Consider the following 23,269-nt stretch of genomic DNA (forward strand, 5'->3'; position numbering starts at 1 on the left):
ACGTTTAGGAGACTTTAGTCGAAAAAATGTCCTTTAAAGTGCAGTGGAAGGAAAGGGATTCCCTGCACTTCAGCTTCACAATATAAGTGTACCGCGTAATGTGTGCTAACGTGTTCATCCGAAGTGCAGCGGTGCTGTCTAGTATAGTATTTACGGTTGGAATGAGTTAAAGTGTAGGCGACATCTGTACACACAAAATGACCCGGGTATATGGATTTAAAGTCCAGTGATTGTGCACAAGCTTAAATTGAATTAGTGTGTGAATTTAAAGTGAAAATCAAATGAGTAATGTGCTTTGAACGTGCTGCAGGGTGTACGTTTAAATACGTTACTGAATAACGCGCAGCTGACATAGGTGCCCTTAAGTGCAGAAGGGTGTATTCGAGTAAAGTGCTATGAGAAGGGAGCCAGGTCCTCACCCAGAGGGACAGTGCGTCCATTTAAAGTGCAACAAATAATGTTTGAGGGTGCAGTATGTAAAGTGCAGCACTGGTGCATGATTTTCGAACGCAGCAGGCACCTCTTGTGCTCCGGTGATGTAGTAAAGTGCAATTGAGGAGTGCCGTAGGGGGTGTACAGTGCAGCGAGGGAGTACAAGAGTGTGCATTAATCGTGCAGCTAGCAGGGTTTCGTTTGCAGTGCAAGGGTCGTTGCTGACACGTCTCTGTAGGGCACATCAATTGTAGTAGTTGCAGGTCGTCGGAAGAGGATACATTGCGACGATTTTAGACTACCATATTTGAGGAAGCCTCATCTATGGTTTGTTTTTCAGGTGTGGTGTGAACCAAGATCTTCTCGTTCTAGTAATATCATATATTTCGCTCCTACTTATAGGGCGTTCAGGCAGCCCTCTTCACCCATTGGTCTGCTGTTGTGCCATTCACACTTCTCTTCTGCTCGCTGCTTTGAACCCCCTGGCCCAGCCCACTTCAGCCATTGGCTTACTGCATCCTGAGCGAGGGCAAAAGCAAACCCTGTCAAAATGAACACATCCACACGCAAAGTAGCACCCCCTCAGGGGCCACTTTGACACTGTTTGTTTCGAGAAAAAATGCGTGTTTATATTTTTTTAAAATATTAGTGAAGGCCTGGCAACTTCAACGGCGGCGTTTTATGCAATCGATGGCAATACAGAACAACTATTAACCAAACCCAAAGCCTGGAACCCAACGCTAGATGGATTGGCTTTGCTAATGTTTGCTTTCCTATGTTGCCCATTGTTTGCGAAGCTCCAGTTACACAGAAGTCCGAGAGAGATACTCTGCGCAGTTTCTAACCATTTCTAAACCTCCAGGCTTGTCCTCAGTCTCCCTCTGTGTGCAGTGAGTCCCTCCTGGCTTGTCCTCAGTCTCCCTCTGTGTGCAGTGAGTCCCTCCAGGCCTGTCCTCAGTCTCCCTCTGTGTGCAGTGAGTCCCTTCAGGCTTGTCCTCAGTCTCCCTCTGTGTGCAGTGAGTCCCTCCAGGCTTGTCCTCAGTCTCCCTTTGTGTGCAGTGAGTCCCTCCAGGCTTGTCTTCAGTCTCACTCTGTGTGCAGTGAGTCACCCCATGCTTGTCCTCAGTCTCCCTCTCTGTGCAGTGAGTCCCTCAAGACTTGTCCTCAGTCTCCCTCTGTGTGCAGTGAGTCCCTTCAGGCCTGTCCCCAGTCTCCCTCCCTGTGCAGGGAGTCCCTCCAGGCCTGAAATGAGACTCCGCCTTTGTGCAGCTAGCTCATGCAAGTGGGTTCTAGCCTGCACCAAAATAACAGATACAACTTGGTTTTGTTTTTTCTTGCCTTCTGCCTTTTGATTGTGCCTGTGCCTGTTCCCGCCCCCCCCTCCCGCTGTCCGTGTCTCCGGCCCCACTTGTAAATGCTTGTTTTATTTTTGCAGTATATTTCCTTGGGAAAGCACATGTCTGTAGTTGCATTTGGGGAATGAATCTCTGAAACTGAGATCTGTTTTGAATTTGGGAAGTGCTTCTCTTAGAGACAGCAGCATAGTGTGGGCTGTGAGAGCTGTGTGGGCTGTGAGGGCTGTGTGGGCTGTGTGGGCTGTGTGGGCTGTGAGGGCTGTGAGGGCTGTGTGGGCTGTGAGGGCTGTGAGGGCTGTGAGAGCTGTGTGGGCTGTGTGGGCTGTGAGAGCTGTGAGAGCTGTGGGGGCTGTGTGGGCTGTGAGGGCTGTGTGGGCTGTGAGGGCTGTGTGGGCTGTGAGGGCTGTGAGGGCTGTGTGGGCTGTGAGAGCTGTGTGGGCTGTGAGAGCTGTGTGGGCTGTGAGGGCTGTGAGAGCTGTGAGAGCTGTGTGGGCTGTGAGAGCTGTGTGGGCTGTGAGCGCTGTGAGGGCTGTGAGGGCTGTGTGGGCTGTGAACTGTTGGCAATGTAAATAACAATGCCATTTATTTATAAGTAAAAAAAAAATAAGAAATGTCATGAGCAATGCCAATAGCTCTAACTTTTCCAAAGGCGAAACCATTGCATTGTAAATGCTTGTTGTAAATGCTTCTTGTGCCCCCTAGGGTCTAGCGCTTTATTCAGCCCACTTGCAAGGTGTCAAAGGCTTGACAGGGGCAGATAAACAGGGATGAATGGCTCCATTAGCATATCTCCCCCAATTGATAAATACACTGCAGTAGTACACAAGTTTCCTATAATCTAAATGAGCAAAACAGTTGCGTTTTATGATTATATTGGTATTTCTATCGCGCTTTCCTAACCCTTGTAAGCCCCAAGGAGCTGAAACAAATGTTTCTGCCACAATATAGATTCTTACCACCTTGAAACCATTCATAACGCAAAACACTATTTAAACAGAATCTTTCATGAAAAAAAAAATCTATTCTCTCATCAGGTTCTATAAATTATTTTATTAAATGGCCCAGCCCTCCATGTCCATCTGCTCGCATTCCAGGTAATTGTTGCGTCCAACAAAGTGTGTTGTGGGTGATGTAGGCCCTGTTGTGTCATATTTCCCTTCCACTGAAGCTGCTTTGACGGTAACTAAGTGAACATATGGGCCTTTTAATCGTGTGAAACACTGGGTTTGCACCTCTGAAGGTTGATACCTTTGATCTCATACCAAAATAGGCCAAACATAAGCCACACGGCTCTCACACACTTATCCATCTATAAATTAGAATTAGTCATGAGCAACCCATCTTTCACTCCTTTAACAACTCAAATTCATGCATATAAGCAGCAAAACCACATGGCAGACGCACAAATCTGATCACCACATACAACAAATATGCAACCTGTGGGCGTTAAAACGGTACGAATGAGCTGACACCTTTGCTCATACAGTGTTAGGATTTGTAAAAATGACAATATAAAAAGTAATATCACAAAAAGCATCATTTTATTGCTGCATAATTTAGTCAATGCTGTCACATAATTTGGTTTTCCCCGATCTATGGCAAATCCTTTTTCTGAGAGTAAAGCTTAGTTAATTAATATGGAAGTGGGCAAGCCAACAAATTAGCAGGGCGAGCTGGGTCAGTGCTAAACCAAAGGTCTGGCTTAACTCAGAACCTATGAGTCCTGAAAATGATACACCAAATATCACTTAAAATATGAAAAGTCTCTTCACAATTAGAAAACAAGCATTTGCAATGCAATAGGTCTCGCATTTGGAAAGTTTGAGCTATCGGTATTGTAAATGAAATTTTTTATTTATGTGTTGGTTTTGAAAATAACGAAATTAATAGCTTTGTCATTTACAATGCCAATAGTTTTAACTTTCGCAAATGTGACACCTATAGCATTTGTAATGCAATATGTGTTGTATTTACATGACTTACATGTATCAATATTACAAATAACAATGGCTTTACTTTTTTTTAATAATTAATATTTCAATAAAAGCTATTGTAATTTATAATGGCAATAGGTTAAACTTTTGTAAATAACTTTCGTGAAGATTATGTTCAGTGTATTTTATTGTGACGAAAATCCAAGAACAGAAGTGAAATATTAACATCTTTTTGTGACATTTGTAATAAAGCTTGAAACATTGAGAGAACCTATTTGAACCAGTTGTTGTTGAATGGTTGCAACGATTGATGCTGTGGTGGTGCTGAGTGATGCTGTGGCGTTCAATGATGCTGTGGTAGCCCATAGTGATGTTGTGGTTCCCCTGAGTGATGCTGTGGTGGTACTGAGTGATGCTGTGGTGATGCGATAGAGTAAGTGCGATAGATAGAGTGAGTGCGATAGAGAGAGGGAGGGAGGGCGATAGAGGGAGGGTGATAGAGGGAGGGCGATAGATAGATAGAGAGAGGGCGATAGATAGAGGGAGGGCGATAGATAGATAGAGGGAGGGCGATAGATAGATACAGATAGATAGAGGGAGGGCGATAGATAGATTCAGATAGATAGAGGGAGGGCGATAGATAGATGCAGATAGAGTTAGGGCAATAGATAGAGTAAGGGGGATAGAAAGATAGAGTGAGGGCGATAGATAGAGGGAGGGTGACAGATAGAGTGAGGCCGACAGATAGAGTGAGGGCGACAGATAGAGTGAGGGTGACAGATAGAGTGAGGGCGACAGATAGAGTGAGGGCGATAGATAGAGTGAGGTGGCCTCGTGGTGGCCGTGGTGGTGGACATGGTGGTATCAGTATTTTATCAATTTTTCCAGCCCCGAAATTTCTACAAAAACTTGTAAAGGAAACAAATCCAATTGGCCCACAGTGGATTCATTGTATAAAATAATGATCTGTTTTCATTTGGCACTAGGTTCACCACCTTTAGGTGTGGGCGTTTTCACAGTGAACAGAGGTGCTTCTTTGTTGCGTGTTTAAAACGTATGGGGTTGAGAATGCTTTCCACTGGTGTGACTAAAATTCTTCCACGGCAGGTTATATTAGGACTTGGCTGGTAAAGCCAGGTGTGCCCCATAAACCCAGAGGTGGAAGCCTCCAGCCCCCCAGTAATCAATAAACGCTGAAAGAGTGTGCACTTTAATGAGGCTGACAAGAGCTAACCTTAAAATCCACGCATTCCGCTCATGTGGGAGTGCGTGACACCAACAGCACCGGCTGCCAGGGAGGGGGAGGGAAGACCACCCCGGGTCTGCAGGCAACAGCTCGTGCCATTGCCCCGAGCCTGTCTCGCGCCCCTCGGCCTCTGCCCAGCATCGCCGCCTCCCAGGCTGCCAGTGACGTCAGGGGCCGCGCGTGGAGAACCTCCCCACGCGCGCTAGTTAAAAAGAAGAGGCAAAAAAAGAAGGACAAAAAGAACACGAGAGAGGAGGAGGTAGACTTGCGGAGAGGAGCCAGTGGCACCAGCAGCGCACACACCTCCCTCTGCTAACAGTGGCACAACCCAAGACCAGCCTTCTGCAAAGCAGCATCACACAGACCTGCCATCTGGTACTAGCATCACCCAGATCACCAGCATCACCCTAGACGTTGTGTCTGCCAGCAGCATCCACGTAGATCTGCCCTGTGGAGGCAGATTCAGCATCAAATATCCCAGTGGCACTAGCACAAGACCTGGTATCTACCTATGCACCGGCACTGTTCCTGTACCTGCTCTGTGCCAGCAGCATCTTCATAAACAGACTTACCCTCTTTCAGCAGGCACACTTCACATCGGACCTACCCTGTGCCAGACAAACCACCCCGAGCAGCACCCACACCTGCCTTGTGCTGGCAGCATCAGGAGAGCGACCCGGTGCACTTCTGAGATCTGCCTCGGCCAGCACCCTGTGCCTGCATCAGCACCCGGACCTGCCTTGTGCCCTCCACAGGCTTCCGTTCTGCCCTCCCCCGTGCCCTGCGTCCTGGGAGCTGCGTGACCTGCCTGTGGCACCGCTGACCCCGTGCTACTTCTCAGAGTCCTCGCAAAGCTCAGCCCGGGATGCGGCCCCACCAGTCGGCACTGCTGCTGCTGGCAGCGATGTTCCTGCAGTGTGGGGTCAAGTTCGGAGAGAGGAGCGAGTCCCGAGGGAGGAGACGGTGTCTGAACGGAGGACCGCCCCGGAGGAGCCGGCGCTGGGAGCATGCGGGCACAGAGGGCTGCCGCTGGCTCTACCTACGGTTCTCCTGCTGCTCCCGCACCGAGAGCCGCCAGGGGCTCCAACTGCACAGGGAGCTCAAGCAGCATTTCTAGAATGCTGGTCTGTCACGGTCCTCTGTGTTCCCCGTGTCAGCAGCACACTACGGTTCCGGTCCTGAGCTTTCACTTAAAAATTCACTGCATTGGGGTCGCAGACTGCCAGACTCTGCTCTCAATACACAAAGAATACCAAGAAGTGTAAAAGGAATGCCTAAGAGTGAAAATGTGGTGACCCAAGGACGTGGAGCCATATTGTAATGTAACCCTGCCACCAGACGCAAATACAGTTCAAGCGCAGGTATGTGTGACCATGGCATGCCAACATACTTCCTTGCGCCTCAGTCGTATGGGAAGTCATTGACTGGAATGAGGCCAATCAGCAACTGTAGCCGATGGGCAGCCCCTTTACATGCGATGAAGTGGTCCTTTCCACTCATGGCTTTGCCGCTGCGCAGAGCAGGCCGTCAGCCCCACGCATGCGCGCTGTTCAGAGGTGCGCGTGGCACGGATTCCTGGGCATTACTCACCGGCCGCAGCGACAGTACTCGCCGTTTACCTCAGCACTCAGTTATGCAGGGCTCGGCCTTTATCAGCCTTGGCGGGAGCGGGCGGAGGGTGGGGCTGGGAAGAATTACAGGTGACTGAGTTTACGGAGCGATGCTCTCATGGGGCACGCAACATCACACCACCCAGGCTCACTGACATGTGGGCGAAGGCCCAGGACAACCGAAAAGGGCAATACTAAGCCATCGTTTTTATAGCATTAACCGCTGATGGAGTAAGTGGAAAAATGTGGTTCTTCATCAAAATTTCCGACAACATTGGACACTAAGGTGCGTTTAGTTCAGTACGAGTGCAGCAAAAAACATGGCATGTTTCCAAGTCGTGTACCTGGCTGCTTCTGAAATGGGAGCTCAGTCTTTGTGTGTGTCTGGGGGGGGGGGGGAATGTGTGCGCGTGTGTGTGCGCGCGTGTGTCTGCAAGTGTGTCTGTGTGTGCGCGTGTGTCTGTGTGTGCGCGTGTGTCTGTGTGTGCGCGTGTGTCTGTTTGTGTGCGCGTGTGTGTGTCTGTGTTATCCACTTCCTGGCAATGTAGGACAGGAGATGTGCACGGTGTGTGGGTGAATGTGCGCACTCACATGGGAGAATCGCCTGCGCGTGCCCATCCCCTGTCTCACATTCCCAGGAAGTGAGTAACAAAAGATGCTTCGCTGGACGCAGTGCTTCGCACTGCTTACACCAGCTCGACCTAAAAACATGTATTTCTTTAACATGTAGAAGTTTTGTCTTTAATATGTCACGGTATAGGACTGCACTGAGAAGTATTTATTGGAAGTGATAGCTTTTAAACATGAACTTTGAACCATTCCTGTCCTGACAGTTGTCGTGTACATCCTTCATGAAGCCCACATTTCTATTAATAGAGCAACCTTTTACTGTATCAAATGAAACACAATGTTTTTTTTTACAGCTGGTACTCTGAACTCATGTATTTGGAGGTGCTTCCATATGCAATAGTGAAGAAAAAGGAAGATGGGTAAAACACAATATTTACTTAAGATCTCACAATTTGGTGGGAATGTCATGACTAATCCAAATTTTCGGGTCTCAATTTGTAAGATCAGCCACTAAATTGTTATTTACTTGCCTCTCCTTTTTACCTCAAATAATAATGTTTTGCTTTTACCATTTTGTGCATGAGGGTAGAGTGAGGGTGACAGGCAGAAGCCAAGTGAAAGCTCAGCTTTCAACAGGACCTCAATCTGAGCCAGGGCCTGGCTTCAGGCTCGAGGCAGCCTAGGCGTTCAGTGGTTGACACAACTCTAGGTTAATATAATTACTTCAGATACCTGTATGTATTCCCGGTTGGTGCACTGGGGGCAAGTGACTTTCCAACAAGACCCCAATTTGAGCCAGGGCCTGGCTTCAGGCTCGAGACAGCCTGAGCCTTCAGTGGTTCACCCAACACTAGGTTAATATAATTACTTCAGCTATCTGTATGCATTACCGGTTGGTGCACTGGGGACAAGTGACTTGCGTGGTTATAGACCTATGCGGCCCCATCCTGGGAGCGAAGGCACAGTGTATGTAGGACAGTTTAAAAATGTATTACATGCTGCACACAGCACAAGATAGACTGACAGAAAATGTGAAGAAAGACTCAAGGCACCAAGTGCTTGTCCGTACGGGCTGAGGGGCCACACAACACCCCACATTTATCCCTCGCAAGAAAAGTGTCAGGCTGAGAAATGGCCAGCCTGACAAACGCCCTTCTTGTTCAGTCCATGCAGCCAGGAGCTATACCTTAATGCCTGAGCAGAATTTTGCCAGACTGAGCTTTTCACAGCCCTGGCGGCGGCACCACCTCTTCAGCCTGTCTAAAGTGCCTCGAGGCCCTCTCCCTCATGACAAGGAGGAGCGTCACGGATTGCCTCGGACCTGGGCGCTTCAGTTTTAAGCCATGAAGTGCCCAGGGTCCATTGCAATCAGTGACACCTTGTCAGAGAGTGGGGAGTATTCAGCAGTCTCACTGACCCCATCCCACTCTGTGACGAGTGAGTGACTGTTGCCTTAGGTCAGCCAATGAGGGAAGACAGCAGTCCCATCCCTCCTGGGACCTCCGAGGCTTCCCTTCCAGAGAGCTGCAGTGAAAGTAAGTTTTGTTTTTTCATGTTTGGTGCGTGCATGTATGTGTGAATGTATGTGAGTGCGTGTGTGGATGTGCGGCACCAAGCCCGCTCCCTGCTAAAATTACTGGCCACCACTGACTCAATGGGAAATGTACAAACTTTTTTCACTAGGTTTGCGTCACTAAAAAAGTTCAACAAACCTGGTACAAAGTGTTGTGCTGGAATTTACTTTCCAACACACATCCTGATTTGCGTTAGAAAGTTACCCAACATAACGCAAAGTGGAGCTAAGTGCAATTTTAAGGCTTGGATAAGTTCTATGTGTTGCACATGGGCATTCCCATTAGAAGTGAGCGAGCCAACTAACAGGGGGAGCCAAGCCAGACCTGAGCCAAGGGTTTGGCATAGGTCTTAGAGCAAATGCACAAGCTCTGAAAATATTTGCTATGTAAATCATACAACAAACATTACGTAAAATATGATAACATCTCTTCAAAATTCAATAATGTGCATTTCATTAAGATAAGGAAGCTTTGACATTAATGGGGCCCTGAGATTCATGAGCTTCTCCCTCTCAGAGAAGGGGTTGTAGCCCGTATCGTGACTAGGCATTATGATACGAAGAGGTTCCCCAATGATGCAGAACTCTTCTGGGTGCTGGTCCTTAGGCTAGTAATGTTTCCGGACCCAAGGGTTTACATTTGTTTTTTAAAATAAATATTTACCTAAGATCACACAATGTAAGCAAGGAAACTTGGGTTTATTTGAATGTTCTCATTTTACTTTGTACAAATCAGCCAATAAATGGGTATCTATTTGTCTTTCCTGATGTTAAGGATTTATTTTAACCTCTTACCTCATTTTTGTAAAGTTATTTGAAATATAACACAAACTCGACTCAGAGGTATTGAAACACTTTATATTAGCACCAGTTGTATTACACAAGATCACATTTGTTTAAAATGTGCCCCTCAATGTTTAAATACTTACAATGCTTTCCCAAAAATGTTTTTAATACAACACATTCAGACTGTACCCAGTGGAAACCTTTCCAGGACTGGTAACAACCTTAGAGGGTCTTTCAAGAAAAAACAACTCTCTGACACCAGGAAACATCAAATGGTTGTATAAATAAAAGCCTGTACTGGCTCCAAAGTAGACCTTCGATTTGTTAAGAATTAAGCATCACCCACACTCGCCTCGTATTGCATATTTCTCTATACTGAATTTCTGTGAGCATCTCACAAGCCGGTGAGACATTTATCATTGTTTCAGGAATCTCCTGACGTAGGATACTCTGCGTCGCAAACAGCACGCTTAATGCATTTGTATGACCTGTTACACACACACACTGTATTTCGCTTTTGCAAACATGTTACACACACACACACTTTCTCTCGTTTTTGAAGGCATCTCATATTCTAAGCTTTATGTATCGGTTTCCTTCACATCAGATTTTTCACATTTGTAAAGCATATATCTCCAATACACACACACTGTGCATCTCATTTTGCAAGCATCTCATATAGAAGGCATATTTCACGCCCTTTTTGTCTGCATGGTCAGCTATTACGTTTGTGACCACGCTACACTCATGCCATCCATCTGCACTAATTCTTTCAGCTGAGTAGACAGCAAAAGTTGAAAGGTTTTTTAATTGTGTTTCATATTTTGTTCAGCGTTGAGTGCATACAGTGCCTCCATCTCCACCTTCCAGTCACAGGAGAGCAAGAAATACACTTCAAATGTCTGTGGTAGTATCCTCACACCCTTTCCCCCTGCTGTGCAATGCTAAAATAAATGGTAGCAGACTTGTGTTGAAGATAGGATCAACCATAAGCACACAGTATTCAAGAATAATAATAATATTTTCTGGTTCCACATTGCCTACAGCACTGCAGTTATGGTGGAATAGGTTCTGATGAAAATGCCCAGCAATTGCCCTCATGGACAAATGCATTGTTGGAAGCCCTGTGAAAATCCTAATGTTTGCTTATTACATTATACTTTTATTTAAAAAAAAAAAAGGAGAAGCTAGGATTAGAAATCTTATAGTTCTTTAATTAAAACTTACACATAGGGGCGCATCTAGTGGAGTGGTGGTATCTACTAATGACAGTGAATTGCCAACTGGAGGTCTGGTCAATGTTTTTTAATAGTATTGTTTCTAAGTGCTTTTTAGGTCTCGTGGCGTTTACAGCGCGAAGCGCTGTCTCGCCAGAGACCTATTGTAAGCGGCTCTGCTTTCCAGGAGCCAAGAGCTGGCCACGCGCATCGTGTAGAATCGGATCTGAGCGGGCCACGCACACGTGAACGCGCGCTCCATTGAGCAGGCCACAACTCCCTTCCAATGTGCGCTTACACAGACCGTGAACTTTGAACGTTATTTTTTCATTTTCAGCTTTCAGTTTCCTTAGGTTTCACTTTTGTTCTTACAAGCTTTCCCACGGACTGTTGAAACGCTCTACCGTCACAAAAAACAAAGTGCAACTTATTAGATCAGCAAGTGGCATTCCCCTCACAACAATCGCGTGTCAAAGAAGGGGAAAGCAGCAAGTTTTCCAAAATTCTGGAGGTCAAATAAGCTTCCCGTTTCGTAGGGAAACTCTCTTCGCCTGCCCCCCTCGATCCTATTAATTTCATCCAGGGCTGAGACAGCAGAAGTCTACAGTGATTTGTCGTGCGGGCAGCATTGGGCTTCCTCCTGCTCGCCAGACTCCCCGCCCCCTCCTTGCATGCTCTGATCACAGCTCAGCCACTTCGCACATGCCACCCTGTGTGTGTTTGCTGGAGGCTATGGTCGCGCGCATGCCGTCCAGAGAAATCGCCGACTGTTGGCACCAGGGTGAGGAGGGGGCAGGCGTAACCCACAGTTCTCACTTGTACTTGGAGACCCCACGCAGCCTAAAAGCGAACAGGAGGGCTTGGTGCATGGGTACCTTGTGCCCGAAGACACATAACAAGACAGGATGGATCAAAAATGACTCATCGGCATCTGGAGTGGCACCAAGGTACACGAGCAGTATCCTAAAACTAGCACTACGCGCCTACCGACCATTACCATTGCCACCAGGCCAACAAAGAATCCGACAAACCTCTCCGTCAACCACTCCACAAAGTTATGTCACAGCACAGTACCTGCTCTCACAGCACTTACCACTACCCTGTCAACTCCTGGCGCTGAACACATAGCATTCATCCTAACTATATCGTCACACCACCTCTGACACCAATCATAACCCCAGAAGCACACCTGATCCCCTCCATACTGACTCTCAACAAACTGTCCACGAACCACCTACCCAACCTCAATGTAATAGATAATGAATAGACTGTCGCGATGTATCGCCACGTTGAGCCCGATCAATTTTGCATTACAAAAAGCTCAGCGGCAGGGACTCACCCTGGGTGCTGGGTGGATCCGGCGCTGCGCAGGTGCCCTGTGGTTGTTGGGCCGGCGGGGAGGGCAGAGGCTGCTGAGGCCCAGCCGGCACGCTAACGTACCGCTCAGGTGGGGGCAGGCAGCGGCGATAGAAGGAGTGTAAACATGGCAGCAAGCAGGGTCCGCGTGATGTTATATTCTGTTTGCATACTGCGCAGGTATCCAGAAGCGTCCGGACTCAACCAAGCTGCATCGCTGCTACGGGGGAGACCATGGTTCCAAAACATGAAGTGGTGAGTGTTGCCAATGTTTCCCCTATTCTGGAACGGCGCAACTCTTACTTCGCGCACGAGCACCGCCTCCAGTTTCTAACCGTCACAGGCCGCTCCGCCTTCCCATGGGGTGGGCGTGACCTGAAGGAAGTAGTGTTCAATTGTCTATGGCCTTCGCTCGCTGCCAGCTGATGTATTGTTGTCAGTATTTGAAGAAATTGGGATGTCCTTTGCACTATGTGAGTCGCTGGTGCAACTTCAGATTTAAGCTGCACTCGAGCGAATCGGCCTTTGTCTCGAATTGAGGCTTGATTCTGGGCAAATCGCTTAATCTCCCCGTGCCTACCAAATAATGAATGTGTACTTGTGTAACTTAACTGGTGCTCATGTAAAGCACTCCAATACATTGGGTCGAGTTCGCGCTATGTAAATCTGCCCCCCAAAAAAAGAAAACATAAAAAACAAGCATTCCCAATGCAATAGGTCTCTGCATTTATGAGAGTTTGTGCTATTGACACAGCACCACCACAGCATCACTCAGCACCACCACAGCATCACTTAGCACCACGCCAGCATCACTCAGCACCACGCCAGCATCACTCAGCACCACGCCAGCATCACTCAGCACCACCCCAGCATCACTCAGCACCACCCCAGCATCACTCAGGGCCTCCTCAGCATCACTCAGGGCCTCCACAGCATCACTCAGGGCCTCCACAGCATCACTCAGGGCCTCCACAGCATCACTCCGGGCCACCACAGCATCACTCGTCGCCACCACAACATCACTCCGCGCCATCACAGCATCAATCTGTGCAACCATTCAACAACAACTAGTTCAAATATGTTCTCTCAATGTTTCAAGCTTTATTACAAATGTCACAAAAAGATGTTAATATTTCACTTCTGTTATTGGATTTTCGTCACAATAAAATACACTGAACATAATCTTTACAAAAGTTATTTACAAAAGTTTAAGCTATTGCCATTATAAATTACAATCACTTTTATTTAATTAATAATTATTTAAAAAGATTAAAAGCCATTGTTATTTGTAATATCAATACATCTAAGTCACGTAAATACAAAATATGTTGCATTACAAATGCTATAGGTGTCACATTTGCGAAAGTTATAACTATTGGCATTGTAAATGACAAAGCTATTAATTTAGCTATTTTCAAACACAACACATAAATAAAATAATTGTCATTTACAAGACCAATAGCTCAAACTTTCCTAATACGAGACCTATTGCATTGCAAATGCTTGTTATTCTATAACAATCAGATTCTTAAGCCTCTTCTAGAAGTCAGGCATAGTAGGTGGTTACTGAATGATGGATACTATAAGAAATTGGGTTTTTGATTGAGTGGGGTGAAAAACCTTTTCAAGCAACAATCACACTCCTGGTAAGGTAGAACCACAAACGTCAATAAATTAACCTGTGCTTAACCTTCTGGTAGCTTGGCACAAAAGCAGTCAGGCTTAATGTAGAGAGAGTGTGTTAAGTATTCATGCAGCCGAAAACAATAATAAAGTGAAAACCCAGCACAAAACAATCTCTGCTTATTTACAAAATAGAGTAAAATGTCAAATTAAATGCGACCAATATGACAAAAATCTAAACAGTAGAATTAGAGATAGGCAATTTAAGGTTTAAGTAAAAATAGCAGAGAAGCAGAAAGCTCTAATTATGGGTATCTGGGGGGGCGTGGCTACGCGTCGATGAAGATGGACGTGCGGTGAAAGAGCTCTGCAGTCCCTACCTCCCACCGCACCTCAATCCGTCTAATAAATCCGTAAATAAGGTTGAAAGGAACAGCCCAGACCACGGAGGGGCTATAGGTGCACTGTCGGCCGAAAACTGCCATCGCCAGCAGCTGTGCGTGGCTGGAAATGGAAGCGCAGTTTGGGCCGTTATGCAGACCACAGTCACGAGTGAGGGGTGGAGCCGCACAAGAGAATAATCGGCCGAGTCACAGAGCATGTGCTGACTCCCGCTAACTTGGTAGACCAGCTGTATATAGGCACGGGATGCCGGTACAGTGGAACCGTGGTGTGCCAGCCGCTGCTGCGCTGTGCGGATGGGTGCTGAGCCCCCCCCCCCACCAGATGGAGTGTTGCAGAATTGTGCAGTGCATCCTAGGCTCTTCAGGAAACCTCTGGCTCAATTGACGGCTGCAGCTGGGAGGAGAACGCACAATAAATAAGGTGGGAGGTGCGATCTACCTCGACTCCCAGTACATGAAGCATTAGCGCTCTAGCACTCATCAGATTCACCCTGTAGGGAGAGGGCACCCAGTGGCATATAGTGAGCACGAATAACTCGAGCAAGGCGGGGATAGGGAAACAGCGACACAGTGAGGGCTCGCAGGCAGCCCATCCCCCACTGGTGGTGTGATTAAGTAATGTCCGGGAGCAGGGGAGTGAGAAGTACTCACCAAAACAAAATGGAAAATGAATGTCAGCAGCCCTACATGCTAAGAACAGATGCATACTGGTAAGTAGCATATTCCGTTTGAGGCATGTGGGCTGCTGAATTCATATCTGTGCATAGACTGTATAGCAGTATCTCCTCTAGCGGTGGTCAGCTGTACCAGCTGCAGCAGTTTGGAAAAGAGTTTTAAGGACAGCCTGGCCTACAGCAGCTTGCTGCTTTGATTGCACATCTACGCAGTAGTGTTTAGTGAAAGTGTGTATGGTAGACCATGTAGCTGCCTTACATATCTCTTCTAGGGGAATGTTTCCCAGGAATGCCACGGATGCCCCCATTTTACGCGTTGAATGTGCTTTTGGGGGAACTGTTAGAGTGCATTTAGCTTTTTGGTAGCATATCTGAATGCATTTAACTATCCATCTGGCTATTCCTGATTTTGAGATGGGATTCCCTTTATGTTGTGGTGCAAAAGCAACGAATAGCTGCGTTGTTATCCTGAATGATTTGGTTCTTTCAAAGTAATATAGCAGAGCCCTTCTTGCATCTAGTGTGTGTAGGGCTCTCTCAGCCACTGACTGCGGGTTTTGGAAGAAAACTGGCAATTCTATGGACTGATTGAGATGGAAAGTGGATATTACTTTTGGCATAAACTTAGGGTTAGTACGAAGCACTACCTTATTGTTATGCATTTGCAAGAAAGGTTCTTGAATGGTTAACGCTTGTAGCTCACTTACTCTCCTAAGGGGGGTAATGGCAATCAAAAATGCCACCTTCCAAGTTAGAAATTGTAATTCACATGAATGTAGTGGTTCAAACGGAGGTCCCATGAGTCTGGTAAGAACTATATTTAAGTTCCAGACTGGTGAAGGTGGGTGCTTTGGAGGGATTATCCTTTTAAGCCCTTCCATAAAAGCTTTGATTGGGGGTACTTTAAACAAAGACATGTGTTGTCTATTTTGGAGGTAAGCTACAATAGCAGCAAGATGTAATCTTATAGAAGAGTATGCCAAATTGCATCTTTTAAGATGCAATAGGTAACAGATAATGTTTTGGATGGAAGCATCTAATGGGTTGATTTGGTTATTTTTGCAATAAATTACAAATCTCTTCCATTTGGCTGTATAGCATGCTCTAGTAGTTGGACATCTTGCCTCCTTGATAATGTTCATGCAATCAGGAGGCAAATTAAGGTACCCAAACTCTAAGACTTCAGGAGCCAGATCGCTAGGTTCATCTGATTGGGATCTGGGTGCCTGATTTCTCCATGGTTCTGAGTTAAAAGATGTGGCGAGAGGCACAGTCTTTGGTGGGGAAATACTGAAAGTTCTAGGAACGTTGTGTACCATGGTTGTCTTGCCCATGTGGGAGCAACCAGGATCATTGTGAGTGACTGCTGGCGTAGCTTGCGTGCCACCAGTGGAATCAGTGGGGCTGGTGGCAAAGTGTACGCAAATCTGCCAGACCAGTTCATCCATATCGCATTGCCCTGTGACAACGGATGTGGGAACCTGGCGGCAAAGTACTGGCATATTGAGTTTTCGTTTGTGGCAAAAAGGTCTATCTTTGGATGCCCCCCTTGCTAAAATAATGGTTTGAGAACCTGAGGGTGAATCTCCCATTCGTGTAGCTGTCGGCTGTGCCTGCTTAGCAGATCTGCTACTTGATTGTCTTTCCCCGGTAGGTGTTCTGCTAGGAGAAAGATATTTTTTGGAATTGCCCACCTCCATATGCTCTGTGCTAGGTGAGATAGCTGTGGAGAGTGTGTCCCTCCCTGATTTTGTATGTAATACATGGCAGTCATGTTGTCCGTCCGGATCAAAACACACTCTTGTTGTACAAGTACTTCTGAAAAGCTTTCAGTGCTAGAAATACTGCGAGCAACTCTAAGTGGTTGATGTGCAGTGTTTTTTGTTTGATTGTCCAGAGCCATTGAACTGTGAATTGAAGTAGGTGGGCTCCCCAACCTGTCAGTGATGAGTCCGCTGTTAGTACTACTTGTGGAACCGGCTCTTGGAACAGTCGCCCCTTGGAAAGGTTTTGTGGTTTCCACCACTGCAGAGAGTTGTAAGCGCGACTGTCCACCAACACTAGGTCTTTTAATTGTCCTTGAGCTTGGTTCCACTGCCTTGCCAGGCATTCTTGCAGTGGACGCATTTGAAGGTGGGAATGAGGGACAATGAACATACAGGAGGCCATCATGCCTATGAGCTGCATGAACACTCGAGCTGGTAAGGAGTGTTGTGGCTGAAACTTTTGAATGAGAGTCAGCATATTGGCTATCCTGGCTAGATTTGGATATGCGTTTGCCACTGAGGTATCTATTGTGGCTCCCAGATATTGCTGTATGTGGGAGGGCTGTAGATGTGATTTTGGGTAATTTATGGAAAACCCCAGACTGTGCAGCAGCTGGAGTGTTTGAGACGTATGGCTTGCACACTGCGTGTACGAGTTGGCCTTTATTAGCCAGTCGTCGAGGTATGGAAACACGTGGATGTCTTGCCTTCTGAGGTGTGCTGCTACAACTGCTAAGCATTTTGTGAAAACTCTTGGGGCCGTAGTTACCCCGAAGGGGAGAAATTTGAATTGATAATGTTGCCCTTCTATTGTGAACCTGAGGTATTTTCTGTGATCTGGATGTATAGGTATGTGAAAGTATGCGTCCTTGAGGTCTAACATAGCAAGGAAGTCGTTTTGCTGGAGTAACGGGAGTACTTGCTGTAGAGTGATCATATGGAAATGCTCTGAGAGTATGTATTGATTTAGCGGTCTGAGGTCTAGAATGGGTCTGAGGGACCCATCCTTCTTGGGAATTAGGAAGTATACATATTAGTTATGCAGAAATCAGAGGTCGTTCAGCCTACGTGTCATCCAGAACGGGGAGTTCTGGATGGCACGTAGGCACAACGACCTCTGATTTCTGCATAACTAATATGTTCTAAGTAGAACAGGCTATCCTCCCATCCCCGTGAAGGACCTGAAACTCTCTCCCTGAGTTTCTCCTTCTTTTTCCTCGCCTGATTGGGCTGCGAGGACACCGACTGCAAGTTTCCAGTTTGGTAACTGGGACAGAGGGTTGGATACACGTTAGTGTGTGTATACCGCCCAGGTCCCACGTTGTTGTTTTTTGGTCCTGACGAAAACCTGGCAGATCCCACCATAGGTTGAAACATGTAGACCTCACAATCACATAGATACAGTTGGTCTTAAACACCAACACTAGTGTCTCTTCACTATCTTTTAACACTGTCCAGTAACTTCAGAATACATTTTTTTTACAAGAAGCAATACTGAGACAGTTTTTAACATGACCTTTTTCTGCACCACATTCACAGAAAAAACCCTCTCCACTGTAATCAGGTGTCGCAGCACACCCGGATGGCATTCGGCTATCCGGGTGGGACCCCGATGATGAAGCATGTCACCAACCAGGTTGGTGAGTAAGGGGTCTTCAAACAAAAGATGAATTCTTTCTTTTGTTATGTCTCCATCTCCCTTCTTCCCATTTGAGACCATTGAATTCGTCCAATGGTAATACTCTTTTTGTTGTTTATATTATAATAATAATAATAATGATGAGTCAGACAGTAAAAGGCTCATTAAACTTCTGTCTTGGAATGTGAATGGCCTGGGGGATAAGCTCAAACGAGGAATAGTGCTCCAATACATAAAAAAGCAATCACCGGATGTAGTCCTCCTACAGGAAATGCACTTGATGGGAAACTCATTCGGGCACTGACCAAGTAGGGCTACAAACTAGTGGTGCACTCAGCATTCACTAGGGAAGATACACAGTGATTTCGGGGACATGGGAGGGCACAACACTGATATCAGTATCTATATATGTACCGCCGGGCCACCAGGTGATGGCTTTTTTTTAAGATTTGGGAGACCTATTGCTCAAACTTCCCGAAGGAAGACTGTTACTGGGAGGAGAGTTTAACTCAATATTCTCGTGGTGGCTGGATCGGCACCCTCAAGGGAGGTCCCACCCTCCTGAACACAAATCCGAGACTTCATAAATGCTATGAGACTGGCCAATGTGTAGTGAATTCGACACCTCACGGATACCCAGTTCACACACCACTCTGGGGCTCACAAGTACCTTTCCAGACTAGATTACATAATTGTACCAGCGGATCAGTGGACAAATTAAGGAGGTGCGCCACTTGGCGAGGGGTATATCTGACCACTCCCCCGTATGGGCCCAAGTAGAGAAGGAAGTGCAACAGTCAGGGAAAGTAGCACCAATAAATCCTTGGTTCTTAAAAAACCGGTCAATCAAAAAATCAGTGATAAAATAAATCAGTCTTTACTTCCAAGAAAACGAGGGATCGGTTGATTTGGCGCAATCACTCTGGGAGGCCTTCAAAACAGTGATCAGTGGCCATGCAGTCTCCCAGATAACCGGGGTCCGTAAAGAGAAAACCGCTAAAATAACCAGGTTGGAAGAGGAAATCTTACACCGGGAGGAGAGAGCCCAGGGAGATGAAGTGCCAAAGGTCAAACATATGCTGGAGATTAAAATTAAAGAATAAAGAGACCGCGCCACAGATGCGGCTCAGGCGCAACATAGGGCCACGCTGTGTCGAGTATATGAAGCTGGGGAGAAAGCAGGAAAATTATTGACGTGGCTTGATAGAAGAGAAGAACAAGTTACTTACCTTCGGTAACGCTTTTTCTGGTGGATACAGTATCTGCCTGTGGATTCCTCACCTTGTGAATATACCCCTGCGTCAGCAACGTTCGGAAAATTCTTCTGTAGCACGCTGGCGTGGACGACGTCACAGGAGCACGGCATCGCGCGCGACTCCGCTGACGTCACCGACCCATAATAGGCCTACATCAGCGCGATGACATCAGTTCCGCCCTTTTTTCCGTGCCTTCGAGGCACTCTGAGGGACCAATGATAGTAGACATATACATTTACAATGTACCCAGTACATAATATCCAAAAATACACACATAGTGTGAAGATAATGCATGAAAAACACCATATATAACAAATATATATATATATATATATATATATATATATATATATATATATATATATATAAACACATTAATGCATTTAAACATTGTCATAAACTCAGATATAGAAGAGTGGATAACGGGGAGGCGGGTGGGCATGTGAGGAATCCACAGGCAGATACTGTATCCACCAGAAAAAGCGTTACTGAAGGTAAGTAACTTGTTCTTCTGATGGATACATCTGCCAGTGGATTCCTCACCTTGTGAATAGATTCCCACAGCAGTCCCCACTCCCGGAGAAGGGTGTCCACTCTTCTATACCAGAAAATCTTGAAGGACAGAGCGCGCAAAATGGCCATCCCTCCTCATCTCGCTATCCAAGCAGTAATGCTTTGCAAAATTGTGGAGGGAGGCCCATGACGCTGCTCTACAATTGTCCTCTACAGGTACACCTCTAGACAAAGCAGATGTTGATGACTTTGCTCTAGTAGAATGAGCCCTTATACCCTCTTGAGTTTCCTTACCAGCCAGGGTGTAGCAGATTTTAATGCATAGTATGATCCATCTTGAGAGTGTGCGCTTGTGCACAGCTCTTCCTTTTTTGCAGCCAGCAAATCCAACAAAGAGCTTGTCATCCACTTGATAGTCTTTTGTCCTATCAAGATAAAAGCTCACCACCCTTTTGGGGTCCAGACGGTGAAGTCGCTCCTCCTCCTTGGAAGGGTGAGGGGGAAGATAGAAGGTAGGAAGGGTAATGGACTGTCCTAGATGGAAGGGAGTTACCACCATAGGCAGAAAAGCAGCCCTGGTCCTAAGAACCATTCGTTCAGCATGAATGGTCAAGAACGGGGGCTTTGAACTAAGAGCTTGAAGCTCACTTACCCTCCTTGCCGAGGTAATTGCGACAAGAAAAACAGTCTTAAAAGACAAAAGTCTCAAAGGAGACCTGTGTAGAGGTTCAAACGGAGAACCCATTAAATATGTAAGAACCAGGTTCAAGTCCCATTGAGGCACAATAAAGGGAGTAGGAGGAAACTTATTTGTTAAACCCTTTAAAAATCTCAATACAACAGGAGATTTAAACAAAGATAGTTGATCCGGTAAACAGATAAAAGCCGATAAAGCTGATAGATATCCCTTAACTGTAGCTACAGCAAAACCTTGCTGCGCCAAAGAAAGAGCAAATTGAAGTATTTCTGACAAACGAGCTCTCAAAGGATCAACAGAATTCTCCCCACACCAGGATACAAATTTAGACCACCTATAAGAATAGATGGACTTGGTCACACCTGGCCGATAGAATGACATCCACCACACCAGGTGAGAGAGAAAAGGAAATCAGGTTGCCCCGTTCAATCTCCAGGCATGAAGGTGTAAGGTCTGGAGGTGGGGGTGTAGAACCTGCCCCTGCGACTGCGAGAGGAGGTCTGCCCTTAGAGGGAGACGGAGCGGAGGGCACGAGGAGAGGTGGAGAAGATCTGTGTACCACACCCTTCTTGGCCCATCCGGGGCGATCAATATAACTCGGGCCCGGTCTTGACGTATCTTCCTCAGAACCCGAGGAATCAAGGGTATGGGAGGAAATGCGTAAAGGAGTCGCGAGCCCCAACTCAACTGAAACGCATCCCCCAACGCTCCTTGCATCGGATACTGGAGACTGCAGAATGAAGGGCAGTGACAGTTCTCGTGAGTGGCAAACAGGTCCACCTGAGGAGTTCCCCATGTCTGAAAGACATGACAAACTACCTCTGGATGAAGCCTCCACTCGTGATCGGCTGAGAACTGCTGACTGAGACTGTCTGCACGAACGTTCAGTACTCCGGCCAGATGATTTGCCACTAGACAAATCTGATGTTCCTGAACCCAGGATCAGAGACGCAGAGCCTCTCTGCAGAGACACTGCAACCCCACTCCTCCCTGTTTGTTGATATACCACATCGCGGTGGTGTTGTGCGTCAGGACTTGAACCGACTGACCGCGAAGGGAAGGGAGGAAGGCCTTGAGTGCCAGACGTATTGCCCGCAATTCCAAAAGGTTGATGTGAAGAAACCTTTCTTCTGGAGACCAAAGACCCTTGACCTCCAGATCCCCCAGATGAGCACCCCACCCTAGAGTGGATGCATCCATTATCACTGTGGCCACGGACGGAGGAGTTTGAAAAGGCTTTCCTAGAGACAGATTGCCTTCCACTCCCCACCAAGACAGATCCACCGCAGCTTCTCTGGAGATCCTCACTGACTCCCCGAGATCCCCTTGGTGTTGATACCACTGCCTGCGGAGGCACCACTGGAGTGCCCTCATGTGCCAGCGTGCATGGTTGACCAACAGAATGCAAGAAGCCATCAGACCGAGCAGACGAAGGACCTTCAGGACTGGAACAAGTGCTCCATTGTAAAATAAAGGAATCATTTCCTGTATGTCATGAATCCTTTGAGGTGGAGGGAATGCACGACATACAGTTGTGTCCAGTACCGCACCTATGAACAGGTTGCGCTGGGAGGGCACCAGGTGAGATTTGGGTACATTTATCGAAAAACCCAACCTGTGCAACAACTGAGTTGTCTCTTGCAGATGATGGAGCACTATCTCTGGAGATTCTGCTTTGATCAGCCAATCGTCCAGATAAGGGAATACTGGAATCCCTGACCTTCTGAGATGTGCAGCCACCACAGTCATCACCTTGGTGAAGACTCAAGGCGCAGTAGTAAGACCAAACGGTAGAACCGCAAACTGGTAGTGTTACGATCCCACCGTGAAGCGGAGATACTTTCTGTGTGACTTCAGAATGGGTATATGGAAATAAGCATCCTGCAAGTCGATTGACACCATGCAGTCTTGTTCCATCAGCGCCTGAAGAACCGGCGCAAGAGTGAGCATCTTGAACTTCTCCTGCTTTAGGTAAAAGTTCAAGATCCTGAGATCCAGGATTGGACGAAATCTGCCATCCTTCTTGGGAATCAGGAAATACCGGGAGTAGCATCCCTGACCCCTTTCCTGCTCCGGAACCACCTCTATCGCACCCTTTTTGAACAATGCTTGTACTTCTTCCTGTAGGAGCAACAGGTGGTCCTCCGAGCAAAAACCTTGGCAAAGAGGGTAATTTGGGGGAAAGTCCCGAAAGGGAAGAGCATACCCATTCTCTACGAGATTGAGAACCCAAAGATCTGATGTAACCGATTCCCAATCCTGTAGAAAATAAGTAAGCCGACCCCCCACAGGACCCGCATGATCCGGAATGGTGGATCTAGGGCTGCTTTGCTGTTGTAGGCGGGGGGTGGGTAGAAGAGGAAGAAGTGGAGGAGGAGTAGGCTTGACGTCCACGAGAACGACCCCTTTGTCTGCCTCTGTAGGACCTGTACAAAGGATTTTGTTGCTGCTGTTGCTGCTGGGTCTGCTTATAGGTACGAAAAGTAGACCTTCCAAACCCAAAGATCTTGCCGTAGCTCTGCTATCCTTAAACCTTTCCAAAGCAGCATCAGCTTTCTTTCCGAAAAGGCCTGTGCCATCAAAAGGCAAATTCATCAGAGCAGCCTGAACATCCGCAG

At 46.9% G+C, this 23,269-nt stretch overlaps 1 protein-coding gene across 17 annotated transcripts in view; it reads right to left on the minus strand.

The window, feature by feature from the left end:
• The window catches only part of EDA (ectodysplasin A), a 1,521,038-nt gene that overhangs the window by 864,699 nt on the left and 633,070 nt on the right, over nucleotides 1-23,269 (minus strand). The gene's annotated exons all lie outside the window — the stretch shown is intronic.

Source organism: Lissotriton helveticus, chromosome 4_2 (genome assembly GCF_964261635.1).
Source record: "Lissotriton helveticus chromosome 4_2, aLisHel1.1, whole genome shotgun sequence".
In the NCBI taxonomy this organism is placed as follows: domain Eukaryota; kingdom Metazoa; phylum Chordata; class Amphibia; order Caudata; family Salamandridae; genus Lissotriton; species Lissotriton helveticus.